Source organism: Acomys russatus, chromosome X (genome assembly GCF_903995435.1).
Source record: "Acomys russatus chromosome X, mAcoRus1.1, whole genome shotgun sequence".
In the NCBI taxonomy this organism is placed as follows: Eukaryota; Metazoa; Chordata; class Mammalia; order Rodentia; family Muridae; genus Acomys; species Acomys russatus.
The window spans coordinates 52391804-52408681 of record NC_067169.1 but is presented as its reverse complement, the minus strand read 5'-3'; positions in this window follow the sequence as shown (position 1 = coordinate 52408681).

Genomic DNA, 16878 nt, shown 5'->3' with positions numbered 1-16878 from the left:
CACTTGCAATGCCAGCACTTGAGAGGTTGAGATGGAATTATTGTGGAAAGTTTACAGATGGCCTGGGCTGTCTAGTGAGTTTCAGGCCAGCCAGGGATACATAAGAAGATGCTGTCTTGGGCTGGAGAGATGGCTCAGAGGTTAAGAGCACTGGCTGCTCTTCCAAAGTTCCTGAGTTCAATTCCCAGCAACCACATGGTGGCTCACAGCCTTCCATAATGAGATCTGGTGTCCTCTTCTGGTGTGCAGGCAGAATGCTGTATACAAAATAAATAAATCTTTGAAGAAGAAGAAGAAGAAGAAGAAGAAGAAGAAGAAGAAGAAGAAGAAAGAGAAGAAGAAGAAGAATAAGAAGCAGAAGACGAAGAGAAGAAGAAGAGAGAAGAAGAAGAAGAAGAAGAAGAAGAAGAAGAAGAAGAAGAAGAAGAAGAAGAAGAAGAAGAAGAAGAAGAAGAAGAAGAAGATGCTGTCTTTAAAAAGAGGCAGAGGGAGAAGAAGCTGTGTCTGGTTGCAGAAGACTGTACTTCTAGCACTTGGGATATAAAGGCAAGGACCAGACGGTCAAGACTAGCCTCAATTATATAAAAGCATGTTGTCAGGATGGCTCAGAGGATAAAGGCTCTTGCCTACATGGCAGAAAGGAAAGATCTGCTACCTACAAACTGTCTTCTGACGGCCACAAACACTGTGGCACATGTGTGGTCCCCACACACTAATAAATAAATGTAACATTCAAAAACAAAACCTCGGGCAGGCAGTGGTGGCGCACGCCTTTAATCTCAGCACTCGGGAGGTAGAGGAAGGCGGATCGCTGTGAGTTCGAGGGAGGCGGATCACTGTGAATTCGAGGCCAGCCTGGTCTACAAAGCGAGTGCCTGAAGAGGTCAAAAGAGAGTGTCAGATCTCCTCGTACTGGAGTTACAGATGTTTGTGAGCCACTATGTAGGTGGCGGGAACCAAAGCCAGGTTTTCTGCAAGAGAAGCCAGTGCTCTTACTTGCTGAGCCATCTCTCCAGCCCCAATAAATAACTTTTAGTGGTGGTGATGGGAGTTTCTCTGCCATAAAATAAAGTACTATTTTAAAGGAAGTCACAGTGTGCAGCTTATACCTAATGATTAGAGAGTACTAGCCATCTCCTTAAAGTCAGCATCTAGTCCCCACAATTACTTGGAATGCCTCTCACATGAAGACTGTGTCTTTTCTTTCTTTGTTTATCTAGTTATTTGATCACTATTTCTATTAGTATGGACTCAGATGTATATACTTTTTAGCTATTTTTACTCTCATCAACCAAGCAGCAATATAGTGTTTTTCTATGACAGTGCTGGCACACTGCTCCTGACACTGGGAAACCCTTCTATGGGGCTAGGCATATGGATACCACCTCCTACACACACCCCCTCCTGCATGTGTTTGGAAAAAAAATGTTTTGTTTTTCTTTTTCGGGGGTGGGGGGTTCGAAACAGGGTCTTTCTGTGTAGCCGTGGCTGTCCTGAGACTCACTTTGTAGACTAGGCTGGCTTCGACCTCACAGAGACCCACCTGCCTTTGCCTCTGGAATGCTGGGATTAAAGGCACATGCCACCACCATCCACTCTGGAAAAAAAGTTGGGTTTTTTTTTCCTGAATAAAAAAAGATTTGGGGGCTGGAAAGATGGCTAAGAGGTTAACAGCACTGTCTGCTCTTCCAAAGGGTCTGAGTTCAATTCCCAGCAACCACATGGTGGCTCACAGCCATCTATAATGAGATCTGGTGTCCCCTTCTGGCCTGCAGGCAGAATATTGTTTCATAATAAATAAATCTTCAAAAAATTAAACAACTTATTAGCTGGGCATGGTGGCGAATGCCTTTAATCCCAGCACTTGGGAGGGAGAGGCAGGAGGATCACTGTGAATTCGAGGCCAGCCTGGTCTACAGAGCAAGTCCAGGCTAGCTAAGGCTACACGGAGAAACCCTGTCTTGAAACAAACAAACAAACAAACAAACAACAAAAAAGATTTGGGGCTGGAGAGATGGCTAAGAGGTTAAGGGCACTGTCTGCTCTTCCAGAGGTCCTGAGTTCAATTCCCAGCAACCACATGGTGGCTCACAACCACCTATAATGTGATCTGATGTCTTCCTCTGGCCTGCAGGTGTTATGTGCAGGCAGAGCACTGTGTACATAATAATAAAAAATTTAAAAATCTTAAAAGAAGAGATTCTATTAACAACAACAAAATGAAACCAAAAAGTACCACAAAAGGAGAAGGTGAGTAAGGGGAGGAAAGTAAAGAGAAAATGTGTAGGCAGAAGAGAAAAAGGAAAAAGAAGAAAGGGAAGAGGAAGGTACCTGGGAGGAGGTTGGGCAAGAATCAGGGTGAGGACTAGTACAAGAACCCCTGAATTTGAACAGTGCACAACACACAAAGCATTCTCTGTAAAGCGTTCGTACAGACCCACTAGACAAGATGCTGATCACACTGCTGCCGGGGAAGCGCTAGCTGCAAGTGTATGGCTTGTGACAATGAGACCACTGGAGAGGCTGAAGAGGTGGCTCATCCAGGAAGAGCACTTACTGCTGTTGCAGAGGAAATGGGCTGGGTTTCTAGCACCCACGTGCTGGCTCACATGTATCCATAATTCCAGTTCCAGAAAATCTAATGGCTTCTTCTGCCAGCACTCAGCACAAACATGCTACAAAGACATACAAGCAGGCAAAACCACTTATTCACACAAAATCATATATATATATATATATATGTCAACACTTTATATATATATGTATATGTATGTATATATATATATATATATATACACATACAGACACAGACACACACACACAAAGACATACAAGCAGGCAAAACCACTTATTCACACAAAATTTTTTATATATATATATATATATATATATATATATATATATATTTGGTACTGGAGAGCTGGTTCAGCAGTTAAGAGCTTTTGTTGTTGTAGCAGACCCAAGTTTTTTGTTTGTTTGTTTGTTTTGTTTTGAGGCAGGATTCCCATAATTTTGAGGCTAGCTGGAGTTGCACACTGAGTTTTATATTTACATGATGAGTTTCTTTTTCTTTTTCTTTTCTTTCTTTTTTTGGTTTTTCGAAACAGAGTTTCTCTGTGTAGCTTTAGCTGTCCTGGACTCGCTTTGTAGACCAGGCTGGCCTAGAACTCACAGTGATCCACCTGCCTCTGCTTCCTCAGTGGAGTTTCTTAATTATTTATTAGCATGTGAACATGTTGTGTACATGAGGAGGTTAGAGGACAAGTTTACAATGTTAATTCCAGGGACTGAACTCAGGTCATTAGGCCTTTGAGGCAAGTGTCCATACCCACTGAACCATCTCACCGGCCTTCAGGCAACTATCAAAAGTGACCATTGAGCCAGGCGTGGTGGTGCGCGCCTTTAATCCCAGCACTTGGGAGGCAGAGGCAGGCGGATCACTGTGAGTTCGAGGCCAGCCTGGTCTACAAAGTGAGTCCAGGACAGCCAAGGCTACACAGAGAAACCCTGTCTCAGAAAAAAAATAGTGACCATTGAACAGTGTGGTGGTGGCAGCACATGACTTTACTCCCAGCACTCGGGAGGCAGAGGCAAACTGATTTCTGTGAGTGTGAGGCCAGCCTGGTCTACAAAGTGGATTCCAGGACACCCATGGCTGTTACACAGAGAAACCCTGCCTCAGAAAACTGTGACCATATGGAGGCTGAAGAGATGGCTTAGCAGTTAAGAGCACTGACTTCTGCAGAGCATCTGGTTTCTATCCCTAACACCAAATGGTGGCTCCCAACCATCTGTAACTCTAGTTTCAGGGGATCAAAAGGCATCTTAGGGCCTCCTTGGATACTATACTTAGGAGATACATTTAGGGTAATATCCACACATGGAAACTTGTTTTTGAGACAAGGCCTCACTACATAGCCTTGGTTAACCTGAAGCTTCCTGTACAGACTGAGCTGGCCTTGAACTCACCTTCCTATGCCTCACAAGTAAATGCCTGGTTGAAAGAGGGGTTTTTGTTGTTGTTGTTTTGTTTTGTTTTTTTGTTTTCATGCAGCACAAGCTGTCTTTGAGCTCAAAGTAGTCCTCCGGTCTTAGGCTTCAGAGTTCTGGGATTATACATGTGCACAGTAACACTGGGTCACTTGGGAAGCTTTTTTTTGTTTTGTTTTGTTTTGTTGAGACAGAGTTTCCCTGTGTAGCCTTGGCTGTCCTGGACTCACTTTGCAGACCAGGCTGGCCTCGAACGCACATGGTTCAGCCTGCCTCTGCCTCACTGAGTGCTGGGATTAAAGGTGTGCGCCACTATGCCTGGCTGGGAAGCTTTTAATACTAGTTTCTGGACAGGTGAGAGGGCTCACAGGGTAAAGATGCTTGCTACCAAAGCCTGTTGATCTGAACCCAGGCCCCAGAATTTACTTTGTGGAAGGAGGGAACTAACTCCCAAAAGCCTTCCTTAGACCCCTACAAGTGTGACACTGAATGCTGTATGCCCCCACGGAATCAGTCAGTGGAAAACGTTTCTAAGACTCCATCGGAAGTGGCTGTGGTATCTATCTTATAGTGACACTAAAAGGGGAGGCAAATTGTAAGACTTATAAAATTATTATTGTAGAGAGAAAGTGTGTGTGTGTGTGTGTGTGTGTGTGAAACATACTTGGTTCTGGTATTCTCTAAAACGCCCAACTCCACTCTGATAATAACAAACAGTATGAGACAAATGTATAAAATACTACGGATTCGCTGGGCAGTGGTGGCACACACCTTTAATCCCAGCACTTGGGAGGCAGAGGCAGGAGGACCTCCATAAGTTTGAGGCCAGCCTGGACTAGAGAGAGTTCCAAGACAGCCAGAGCCATTACACAAAGAAACCTTGTCTGGAAAAACCAAAACCGGAAAGAGAGAGAGAGAGAGAGAGAGAGAGAGAGAGAGAGAGAGAGAGAGAGAGAGAGAGAGAGAGAGAAATACTATGGACTCTTCCAAGATAAACTAGTCATAAAAGGCACAATATCTAGATGTAATATGAGATCCCAGATTGGATCCTGCAATAGAAAAGATGACAGTACAAAAAAGCAGAAAAACTTGAACAAATGAACATAGCTCCTGAAACTGTGCTACTGCTCACTTCCTGGTATTATTTTTTTTTTAAAAGATTTATTTACTTATTATGTATACAGTTCTCTGCATGCATGTAATATCTGCAGGCCAGAAGAGGGCACCAGATCACACTATAGATGGTTGTGAGCCACCATGTGGTTGCTGGGAATTGAACTCAGGACCTTTAGAAGAGCAGTCAATGCTCTCAATCTCTGAGCCATCTCTCCAGCCCTCTTCCTGGTTTTAGTACCTGGATCATGATGGGTGCTGGTGTAAAGGAAGGCAAGAAAGGGGCTATATAGCAACTCTCTGCTGTCTCTACAATTCCTCTGTGAGCTTGGTGCACACCTATAATCCTGGCACTTCGGAGGTGGAGGCAGGAGGATCAAGATTTTAAATCACCCTTAGCTACTTAGGAGTTTGAGGCCAGCCAGGACTATATGAAACCATGTATCAAATGAACAAGAAAAGAAAAACTTCCCTGTGAGTCTAAAATTCTTTAAAAAGTAAAATTTACATTTTTGTTGTTGTTGGTTTTAAGACAGGGTTTCTCTGTGTAACAGCCCTGGGTGTCCTGGAACTTGCTTTGTAGGCCAGGCTGGCCTCAAACTCACAGAGATCCACCTGCCTCTACCTCTCAAGAACTGGGTTGAAGCTGGGCGGGGTGGCACATGCCTTTAATCTCAGCACTCGGGAGGCAGAGGCAGGTGAATCGCTATGAGTTCGAGGCCAGCCTAGTCTACAAAGCGAGTCCAGGACGGCCAAGGCTATACAGAGAGACTCTGTCTCAAAAACCAAAAAATAAACAAACAAATAAATAAACAAACTGGGTTGAAGCCGGGTGGTGGTGACGCATGCCTTTAATCCCAGCACTTGGGAGGCAGAGGCAGGTGGATCTCTGTGAGTTCCAGGCCACCCTGGTCTACAAAGTGAGTCCAGGACAGTCAGAGCTGTTACACAGAGAAACCCTGTCTCGAAAAACAAAAAAACAGCCGGGCATGGTGGTGCACGCCTTTAATCCCAGCACTCGGGAGGCAGAGGCAGGCAGATCGCTGTGAGTTTGAGGCCAGCCTGGTCTACAAAGTGAGTCCAGGATGGCCAAGGCTACACAGAGAAACCCTGTCTCGAAAAACCAAAAAAAAAAAAAAAAAAAAAAAAAAGAAAAACAAAAAACAAACACACACAAAAAAATAAAAAACAAAAAAACAACAACAACAAAAAAAAAAAAAAAGAAAGAAAAAGAAAAAGAACTGGGTTGAAAGGCTTGTGCCACCACACCAGCTTAAAATTACTTTTCTTTCAATAAAACTATTGAAGAAAAGTGATTTATCTAAGCTAGGCAGTGGGTACATTCAGTTTTTTAAAATTCTGTTCTAGGTGTGGGGTTTATTGATAAAGTATACGTTTAGTATATGCAAAGGCCAAAACACATAAAAGCAATAGATACCAGTTTAAACTCCCACCAGGACTGTATAAGAGTACACACTGGGGATAGCTCAGAGGTAGACCATATTCTTAGTGTGCAAGACATCCTGGGCTCTGTCCCCAAGCTTGTATATGAACAGGCTCGCACACATACACACACGCATACACTCATTCTTCACTGTGAAGCAAACGTTAATCTAAGCACTGCAGGATGGATTTTTTTCTTTTTTCCTTTTTGAGACAAGGTCACCCATGCTGCCTAGGCTGGCCTCATCCTCTCTCACTCAGCCTTTCAGATAGCTGAGACTACAGACACTCAGCAAAGTGCTTTGGACGCTCATGTTTACAATGATCTTATCGCCTTACATCTACAGAAGATAAACTAAAGCCCAGAGGATTTGCCCAGAAGGTCAGAATGTGAGCAGAGCAGCTTCCCTCCAGCTTCCCTCTAGGGACATGCCGGAAGGCAGAGCACGCTCCAGGAATTTTTTTTTTTTTTTTCTGCTTTTCGAGACAGGGTTTCTCTGTGTTGCCGTGGCTGTCCTGGACTCATTTTGTAGACCAGGCTGGCCTCAAACTCACAGTGATCCACCTGCCTCTGCCTCCCGGAGTGCTGGGATTAAAGGTGTGCATGCACTACCACACCTGGCTTTCCAGGGATGTTTTTAAAGTTGTTTTTGGCTTTGGGGTTTGTTGTTGTTGTTTTTGGTTTTCTTTGTAATTTGACTCAAAACTTACCCTGCCTACAAGACATGCAGGGATAAAGATAGAACAGATTGAGAAGACAATAAGGGAAATGTCCAACCAAAGCCTGGCCCAACCCAAGACACCCCTACCCCACCTCCCCATGGAAGAGAGCCAACTCCTGCTTGCAGACAGGAGCTTAGCAGAGTTGTCAACTGAGAGGCTCTACTCAGTAATGGTTAGAAACAGATGCTAAGACTCACAGGCAAACATTGGGCAAAACAAAGGGAGTCTTGTGGAAAAGTAGAGGCAAGGATAGAAGGACCTAGAGGTGACGGAAGCTTCACAAGAAGGGCAGCAGAGCCAACTAACCAGGGCCCAGAGGGGCCTGTGGCGTCTGAGCACCAACCAAGGACCTTGCATGGACTGGACCTAGGCCTCTACGTAGATGTAGCCGATGGGCAGCTCAGGCTTCATGTGGGTCCTCTAGTAATGGGAGCGGGCTGTCTCTGACATGGACTCTGTTGCCTGCTCTTCGATCACTTCCCCCTGGTGGGACTGCCATTGCCAGGCCACAGGGGAAGAGGACACTCTCAGTTCTGATATTACTTAACGAGCTGGGGTAGATAAGAAGAGGGGACTCCCCTTTTCTGAGGAATAGGGGAGAGAGGATGAGGGAGGGTGGGACAGGGAGGGTGGGACAGGGAGGGTGGGACAGGGAGGAGAGGAGGGAGGGGGCTATAACTGTGATGTAAAAAATTAATTACAAAACAGGTATCTTTTGTTGTTGATGTTGTTGCTCACTTTTTGGAGACAGGCTCTCTCCTGGCTGGCCTGTAACTCACAAGAAACTGCCAGCCTCTGCCTCCCCCAAACTCCTATTAAAATAAGGACTGTGAGGAGTGCTAGGATTAAAGGCATGTGTTACTACACTTGGCTATATTTTATATGTTTAAGTGTTTTGCTTGTATGTATATATGTGCAGTGCATTCTTGTCTTGTGCCCATGGAGGCCAGACGGTGTCAGATCTCCTGGAACTAGAATTAGAGTCACCTTTGAGTTGCTGTGTGGGTGCTGGGAACCAAACCTAAGTCCTGTTCTTAACCTTCTTTCCCCCCTTTTCTTTTATCTTTTCTTCCTTCCTTTCTCTTTTTTAATTTTTTTGTTTTGTTTTGTTTTTTGTTTTAAATATTTATTATTATTATGTACACAGTGCTCTGCCTGCATGTACACCTGCAGGCCAGAAAAGGGCATCAGTTCACATTATAGATGGTTGAGAACCACCATGTAGTTGCTGGGAATTGAACTCAGGACCTCTGGAAGAGCAGCCAGCGTAACCTCTGAGCCAACATCTCTCTAGGCCTTGTTTTGTTTTTCGAGACGGGGTTTCTCTGTGTAGCCTTGGCTGTCATGGACTCATTTTTTAGACCAGGCCGGCCTTGAACTCACAGAGATCTGTCTGCCTCTGCCTCCTGGGTGCTGGGATTAAAGGCATGCACCACCATGCCTGGCTCTCATTTTTCTTATTGTATTGGGTTTTTTGTTTTTGTTTGTTTGTTTGTTTTGAGACAAAGTCTCTCTTTGTAGTCCTGGCTGACCTGAAAGTTACTATGTGGCCTTAAACCCAGAGTCCACTTGTCTTTGCCTCCTGGGTGCAGGGTATGCAATAATCACTGACTTAAAATAAATAAATCTTTAAAAAAGATTTCATGTTGAGAATAAAATAACTCCAAGCCAGGCATTATAGTATACAACTGTCATCATAGCACTTGGAAGGTCAAAGCAGGAGGATCAGGAGTTCAAGGCCAGCTTCAGCTGTAAGAGCTTCTCTCTCAAACAAAACAACATGGAAAAACAAGAAAAGAATAACTCCAACTACTCTGGGTGTATGAGCTGCTTATTCTGAAAAGATGATTAGTGTTGACAATCACTAGATGCTTATTATTTGCCATTGCCCTAATAAAATGCACAAAGTTACAGTATTTTTCCAGCATATAAGATGACTTTTTAACCCCCCCCCCCGCAAAGTCAGGTACCTGCAAATAGACATATGCCCAAGTCTGCTGCACAGGGTGTGCATTGGAAGAGGAGTAGTCTTATACAGTGAGTATATTCCAAGTTCTATTAGTAATGCTAATATTATATCACTTGTCTTCTATGCCCAGTTGTCTTGTATACCAGAAAATGTGGTACATAGTTTTCAAGGAAAACAAGTTTATTTAGCTTTTGTTTCGGAAGAAAGCTCAAACTTGGGTAACCCCATCAACTAAGCCTCTGGTGAGATCTCCTTGGATGTGTCACATTATAAAAGATGGCATCATGTGAGAGTTAGAGGTTATGAGGTGAGATAGAGAGTGAGGAGGCGTTACTCTTATGGTCTTGTTCTTATAATGATTCACCATCTAAGGTTCTGGCTAGACTTCCAGATAGTATTTGACTCTCATTTCAGGGCAGCACCCCTAATGAAGTAATGAGCCTCAGTGAGAATGCCACAACCTCCTAACCATGGCACACTGAGAAGAAAGCTGACCACATGTGGGGCACACTCAAGCAAATCACAGCAGCCACATGCTTTAATGACAAAATCACCCCTGAGGAATGCAACCTGAACAAACTGTTCAAGGTCACCAACAGTGAAAGCCACTCCGCATAACAAAGACTGCAACAGCACACCTCACATTACAATCCTAAGACACTTGGGTCTGAAATGTGGAGTTTTTAAAAAAAAGATTTATTATTATTATGTATACAGAGCTCTGCCTGCACGCACATCTGCAGGCCAGCGGAGGGCACCAGATCTCATTACAGATGGCTGTGAGCCACCATGTAGTTGCTGGGAATTGAACTCAGGACCTCTAGAAGAGAAGACAATGCTCTTAACCACTGAGCCATCTCTCCAGCCCTGAAATGTGGAGTTTTGCTAAAATGTTTTCTTCCTTCTGGTCCAGATAGCACTTGAGCTAGAACCTGGAGCCCCAGCTGGCATTTCACTTAGAAGGCTGGAGGAGGTAGAACAAATGGAAAGTTTACTTCAAGCAAGAAAAATACGTTGGCCTAAATAATTGCCTACTATAAATCAGAAAACCCAGCCTGCAAATTGCCTATGACTCTTAATCTCAAAATACAAAACTATTTAACTATAGATGTGTATTTCTGTTTTCATGGTCACCTAGAACATTATTCTTTTTTTTTTTTTTTTTTTTTTTTTTTGGTTTGTTCGTTTGTTTGGTTTGAGACAGAATTTCTTTGTGTAGTTTGTAGCTTTGGCTGTCCTGGAACTAGTTCTGTAGACCAGGCTAGTCTGGAACTTAGAGATCTGCCTGCCTTTTCCTCCTAAGTGCTGGGATTAAAGGTGTGTGCCACTACAACCTGGCAGAACACTTGTTTTTTATTTTTTATAATACTTGAACAATATTAAGACTTCTGAAAAAAATTTCTCTTTTTAAAAATACTCTTGGGGTTGGGGATTTAGCACAGTGGTAGAGCAAGGCCCTGGGTTTGGTCCTCAGACTGAAGCAGCAAGCACGGGGCCTCTACTAGGTCCTCTGCATATACATTATGGCTTTCCGTTTAGTCCTTTTGGGGCGGGGGGTTTGAGAAAACGGTTTCTCTGTGTGTAGTCCTGGCTGTCCTAGACTCGCTGTGTAGACCAGGCTGGCCTCGAACTCACAAAGATCCATCTGCCTCTGCCTCTCGAGTGCCGTTTTGTCCTTTTATGGGACTCCTGAAGGTGTGAACATCTGATTCTTGTGCCTTCCCTTCGGGCTCTTTGATTTTTCTGTTGGCTTGTCCTGTCCAACTCCAGTATAATGGCTTCTGCTTTATATTATTTTAAAAATAAATTTAGGGGCCAGAAGATGGCTCAGTGGTTAAGAGCACTGCCTGCTCTTCCAAAGGTCCTGAGTTCAATTCCCAGCAACCACATGGTGGCTCACAACCATCTGTAATCAGATCTGGTGCCCTCTTCTGGCCTGTGGACAGAACATTGTATACATAATAATAAATAAATCTTTAAAAAATTATCTGGGGAGGGAAAAATGGGAGGAAACAGGGGAAGGGCTAACAATCGAGATGTAATATGAATAAATTAATAAAAAAATTATCTGAACACCTAGTCACGGAAAAAAAGTATAGCAGCTGCTTATTTTATTATTAGAGTTATTAACTAGCTGGGCAGTGGTGGTGCACACCTTTAATCCCAGAACGCACTTAGAAGGCAGAGACAGAGAAACTCATTCTCACCCCTTGCCCCCGACATAAAGAACTAGCAACTATTTTTTTGAGAATTGTGTTGCCCAGGCTAGCCTTGAACTCATGGGTTTTAGTTGCCAGTGATCCTCCCAACTCAATCTAACAATGTGGGGCCACAGACAATATGACATTCAGATTATATTTAGCAAATATTGTACTGTGGTTTCTAAGATCCCCAAACCTAAGAAAAAACTTAAGCTACAAATAGAAGTGACCTTCTTAGTTTTATTTTTTTCAGACAAGGTTTCTCTGTGTTAGCCTTGGCTGTCCTGGAACTCACTATGTAGACCAAGCTGGCCTCCAACTCAGAGATTCGCCTGCCTCTGCCTCCCTGAGTGCTGGGATTAAAGGTGTGCGCCATCACACCCAGGTATTTTAATTTTTTTAAAAAATGATTTTTTTAATGCGCGCTGGTCTTCTTCCTGCATGTATGTCTGTATGAGGGCACTGGATCCCCTGGAACTGGAGTTACAGACAGTTGTGAGCTGCCATGTGGGTGTTGGGAACTGAGCCTGGGCCCTCTGCAAGAGCAGCCAGTGCTCTTATCCACAGAGCCAACTCTCCAGCCCTTGCCTTTGGGGGGGGTGGTTCGAGACAGGGTTTCTCTGTGTAGCCTTGGCTGTCCTGGACTCACTTTGTAGACCAGGCTGGCCTTGAACTCACAGCGATCTACCTGCTTCAACCTCCCTGAGTGATGGGATTAAAGGTGTGCGCCACTACCACCCGGCTCTTGCCTATTTTCTTTAAAAAAAAAAAAAAATCTCCTTTTAAATTGTGCGTGTGGGTGGGGAGTTATATGCAAGAAGGCATGTGCCTGCAGAACTAGTTACAAAGAGTTGTGAGCTGCCGTGCTGGGGAATCAAACTCTAGTCTTCTCTAAGAGCAGAATATTCTTTTTTGTTCCCTGTATTGGTGGTTTTATCTAAACACAAATAAAAAACACAAGCCATCCACTCATTTTCTTCGCTGCGCAGGCTGGTGTTGGAATTGGTTTCTCTGATGGCCAGCACTGATCTTTTTATGATGGCTTTTTGCTTCTGGAGGAAACGTTATGGGCTATCAAAGTACAGCAGCGTTTCCAGCTCCTTGACATTGTGGATAAGAAACTTCCAGAAGCTGCCAGGCAGCATGTCCTTGGTTTTCTTGTTGTTCGTATAAGAATGTTGGGCATCAGGATCCGGCCCTTGAATCTTCTCCACACCCTGTTGTCCATACTTCTGGGTGCCCCTCCCTGTGTCACTTGATTTTGTCCTATCGGTCTCACTGGAGCCTGATGAGCTTCTTGGTCCTCTTTTGATGAATTTGGGCTTCACCAGAGGCTGCAGGGCAGCCACGATGCCACAAGAGTCGGCAGCCACCTCGCACCTCAGGAAGAAACACAGAATATTCTTTTAACCCAAGCCCAACCTAGTCAGTTCACACTGAATTGCCAACACAACGTAAAGGTCACTTTTCCAGGCTCTATGTCACTCCTACTGGTTTACCCTTCCTTACTTTTAGGAGAAAAACAAATCTTACTAGGATTCACAATGACCAGGGAGAAGAGTTTGTTTCTTTCCTAGTTTTTTGTTGTTGTTGTTGGTTTTTGTTTTTGTTTTGTTGTTCTTTTTTTTTTTTTCTTCGAGACAGGGTTTCTCTGTGTAACCTTGGCCATCCTGGACTCACTTTGTAGACCAGGCTGGCCTTGAACTCACAGCGATCCACCTGCCTCTGCCTCCCGAGTGCTGGGATTAAAGGCGTGCGCCACCACGCCCGGCTCTTGTTTTGTTTTTCAAGACAGGGTTTCTCTTGTGTAGCCTTGGCTGTCCTGGATTCACTTTGTAGATCAGGCTGGCCTTGGACTCACAGCGATCCACCTGCCTCTGCCTCCCCGTGTGCTACCATGTCCGGCCTCTTTCCTAGTGTTTGTAATGAATGAGTGTCTCTGTCTCTCTCTTTATCTCATTCTCTCTGTCTGTCTCTTTCATACACACTAAATGAATAAGTCCTTTTTAAAAAAAAGTAATCTTCCAACCCAAGGCTAATTATTTCTCCTTGTGTGAACATAAACACGTTTCCTCATTTTTAAAACTGAAATAGCTACTTTCCTAAAAAGTTCAGGGTTGGACAAGATCAAGGAAAGAACATACCCAAACCAGCGCCTGGAAATGATGCTGACTTCTACAAGCTACTTGCCTTCTACTTTCTGCATTCACCATTGCCAAGAACCCGATTTTCCCAGGCTCCTCAATTTCCACATCCAAATCACAACACTCAGGTCTTCTGTGTCTGGCCATTCATAAATATAGGAAATTGACGAGCACTCTGTCCTTTGAAAGACTCTCTGTAGGCTTTGAACTTTCCCAAACCTACTTTATTTGGGGTTCTTTAGAGCTTATAGTTCCCTTCCAACCCACCTATCCTAGAAAGGAGAGAAAAGAGGTTAATGGGAACACAAGTAGACCTTTTTAGACTAGCTACTTGGCGTGACTCCACTAATTGTCCACAGGACTCCAGCAGACTCGTTAAACAGCAAACCAGCAACTCAGCAAAGTTGACTGCAACCGCAGTAGCCAAAGACCAGAGCAGCACCCAGGACTCAGAACCTCGAAGTGTTCTCTGGAGCTGTTCTCTCCCAAGAGCGTCTTGAAGTGGAGCGATGAACAGCCAAATAATTGGAAATGGTGCCAAGACCAAAAGGTACAGCCTCTTGTTTTGGACTCATATATATACACATATCTCCTCTCAAAGTACATACTAGGATGTTTTTCAGCTGGCAAAGCCCATGCCCCCGAAAGAGAACATCACCTGTTCTCTCACAAGTCTGTTTTACATCCCACACTTGGAATCAAAACAAAAACATGTTTCTATCCACTCCAGCTCTTCCTTTTGCTTTCCTCATACTTCTCTGGCCAATTTTTTTTTTTTTTTTTTTTTTTTTTTTGGTTTTTTGAGACAGTCTCTGGTCAATTTTTTTGTTTGTTTTTTTGTTTTTTCAAGACAGGGTTTCTCTGTGTAACCTCGGCTGTCCTGGACTCACTTTGTAGACCAGGCTGGCCTCGAATTCACAGCGATCTGCCTGCTTCTGCCTCCTGAGTTTTGGGATTAAAAGCGTATGCCACCACAGCCGGCGCCAATTTTTGAGAGTTTTTTTTTTTTCTGGGCGTGGTGGCACACGCCTTTAATCCCAGTACCTGGGAAGGCAGAGGCGGTCAGATCGCTGTGAGTTCGAGGCCAGCCTGGTCTACAAAGAGTTCTAGGACAGCCAAGGCTACACAGAAAAATCCTGTCTTAAAAAAAAAAGTATGGCCAGGTGTAGTGGCACACACCTTTAATCCCAGCACTCGGGAAGCAGAGGCAGGTTGATCACTGTGAGTTCAAGGCCAGCTTGGTCCACAAAGCTAGTCCAGGACAGGGAAGGCTACACAGAGAAACTCTGTCTCAAAATACCAAAAAACAAAACAAAACAAAAAGTATTTTTTTCATTGCTTCTCATAAATTCAAAAGCTGTTTTCCCAGTGCTGGAGATGGGATGCAGGGTTTCACACACACTAAGAAAGCCTTCTATGGGTGGCCATTGGACTACACCAGCCCTACATCTCCTAATTGTAAAAAAGTGCTTTAATTTTGCCAATGTAAGCTGCACAGCAAAGCCTGCTCTGACCATTAACCTAGCACCTACATCTCACATTCTTCACAACACTTTTGAAAAGATGTTTTGGGGGCCAGACTTGGTGACACATGCCTTCAATCCCAGCACTCGGGAAGCAGAGACAGGTGGATCGCTGTGAGTTCAAGGCCAGCCTGGTCTACAGAGTGAGTCCGAGACAGCCAAGGCTACACAGAGAAACCCTGTTTCTAAAAACCAAATAAAAGAAAATCTATTTTGTGGAGTGAGGTCAGCAACATGGTTCAGCAGCCAAGCCTGACAACTTGAGTGGGATTCTTGGACCCATATGATAGGAGAGACTCCTGCAAGTTGTCCTTACACACACACACACACACACACATACACACACACACACAAACACAGGAGCACACACACCATAATGTCTATATACAATTACATAAAGCATAAAAAATTACTCTTTAAAAATTGAGGTGCCGGGCAGTGGTGGCGCATGCCTTTAATCCTAGCACATTGGAGGCAGAGGCAGGTGGATTGCTGGGAGTTCAAGGGCCAGCCTGATCTTCAAAGGGAGTCCAGGACAGTCAAAGCTACATAGAGAAACCCTGTCCCGAAAAACCAAAAATAAAAAATAAAAATTGAGGTAGGGTATTGCTTGCTAATATAGCCCAGCATGGCGCTGAAACTGCCATTACAGGACTGGAGCGATGGCTCAGTGGTTAAGAGAATTTATTGCTCTTGTAGAAGGCCTTGGTTTGGTTCCCATCACCCACATGGTGGCTTACAAGCATCCGTAACTCCACTTACAGGGGATCAGATACCCTCTCCTGTCCTCTGCAGGCACCAAGTACACTTTAAATACATACAGACAAAATACTAATATATAAATGAAATAAATTTGGTGCACTCCTTTAATCCCAGGCAGAGGCAGGTAGCTCTCTGTGAGTTGGAGGCCAGCCTGGTCTACATAGTGAGCCTTAGGACAGCCAGAGCTACACAGTGAGATCGTATCTTTAAAAAAAAAGGGGGGCAAAACAAAAAGTAAAATTGTAAACTTCTCGCCTCAGATAACCTTCCAAGTGCTGAATTAAGGCAGGAGCCACCATGGAGCTTTGTGACCAACCTATTTCTTATAACCAGGTCCCCTGTGTGTGTGTGGCAGAGAGAGAGTCATATTATTTAACCCTGGTCTAGCACAAAATGTATTTTCTCCTTCTATACCCTAACAACTGTGTTGCTAAGAACATCTGGAGAAAAAAAAGGGACAAATAAATTGGTACCATCTACAACGAACACTGATCTGACTGACCATAGTGGCAAACATCTGTAATTCTAGCACTTGAGAAGCTGGGGCAGGAGGGTCATTGAGAGTGCAAGGCCAGCCTTGACTGCTTAGTGTGTTCCAGGATAGCCAAGGTCTATAAACCAAGTTCCTACCTCTCCTCAAGCCCAAAGACACAAAAACAAAAGGAAACAGTACTTCTCCTGTATATTAAACGCACAGTAACTCTTTGATGGAGCTCTCGTCAGCTCTAGCTCCCGCTCATCCTTGGTGACCATTAGGGAAATAGCAACAAGAAAACCAGTAAGATGACAAGATGGCTCAGGGGCTAAAACAGTTTATGAGCAAGCCGGGCAACCTGAGTTCATTCTCCAGGGCCCACGTAAAGGTAGGAGAGAAACAACTCCCTGCACAAACTTGTTCTCTGACCTTCACACAGCTCTGGTATGCTTGTGCGTGCGCGCGTGCGGGCGCACACACACACACTGTTGCTACCTGTGGAGGCACAGACCTTTAATCCCAGCACTTGAGAGAG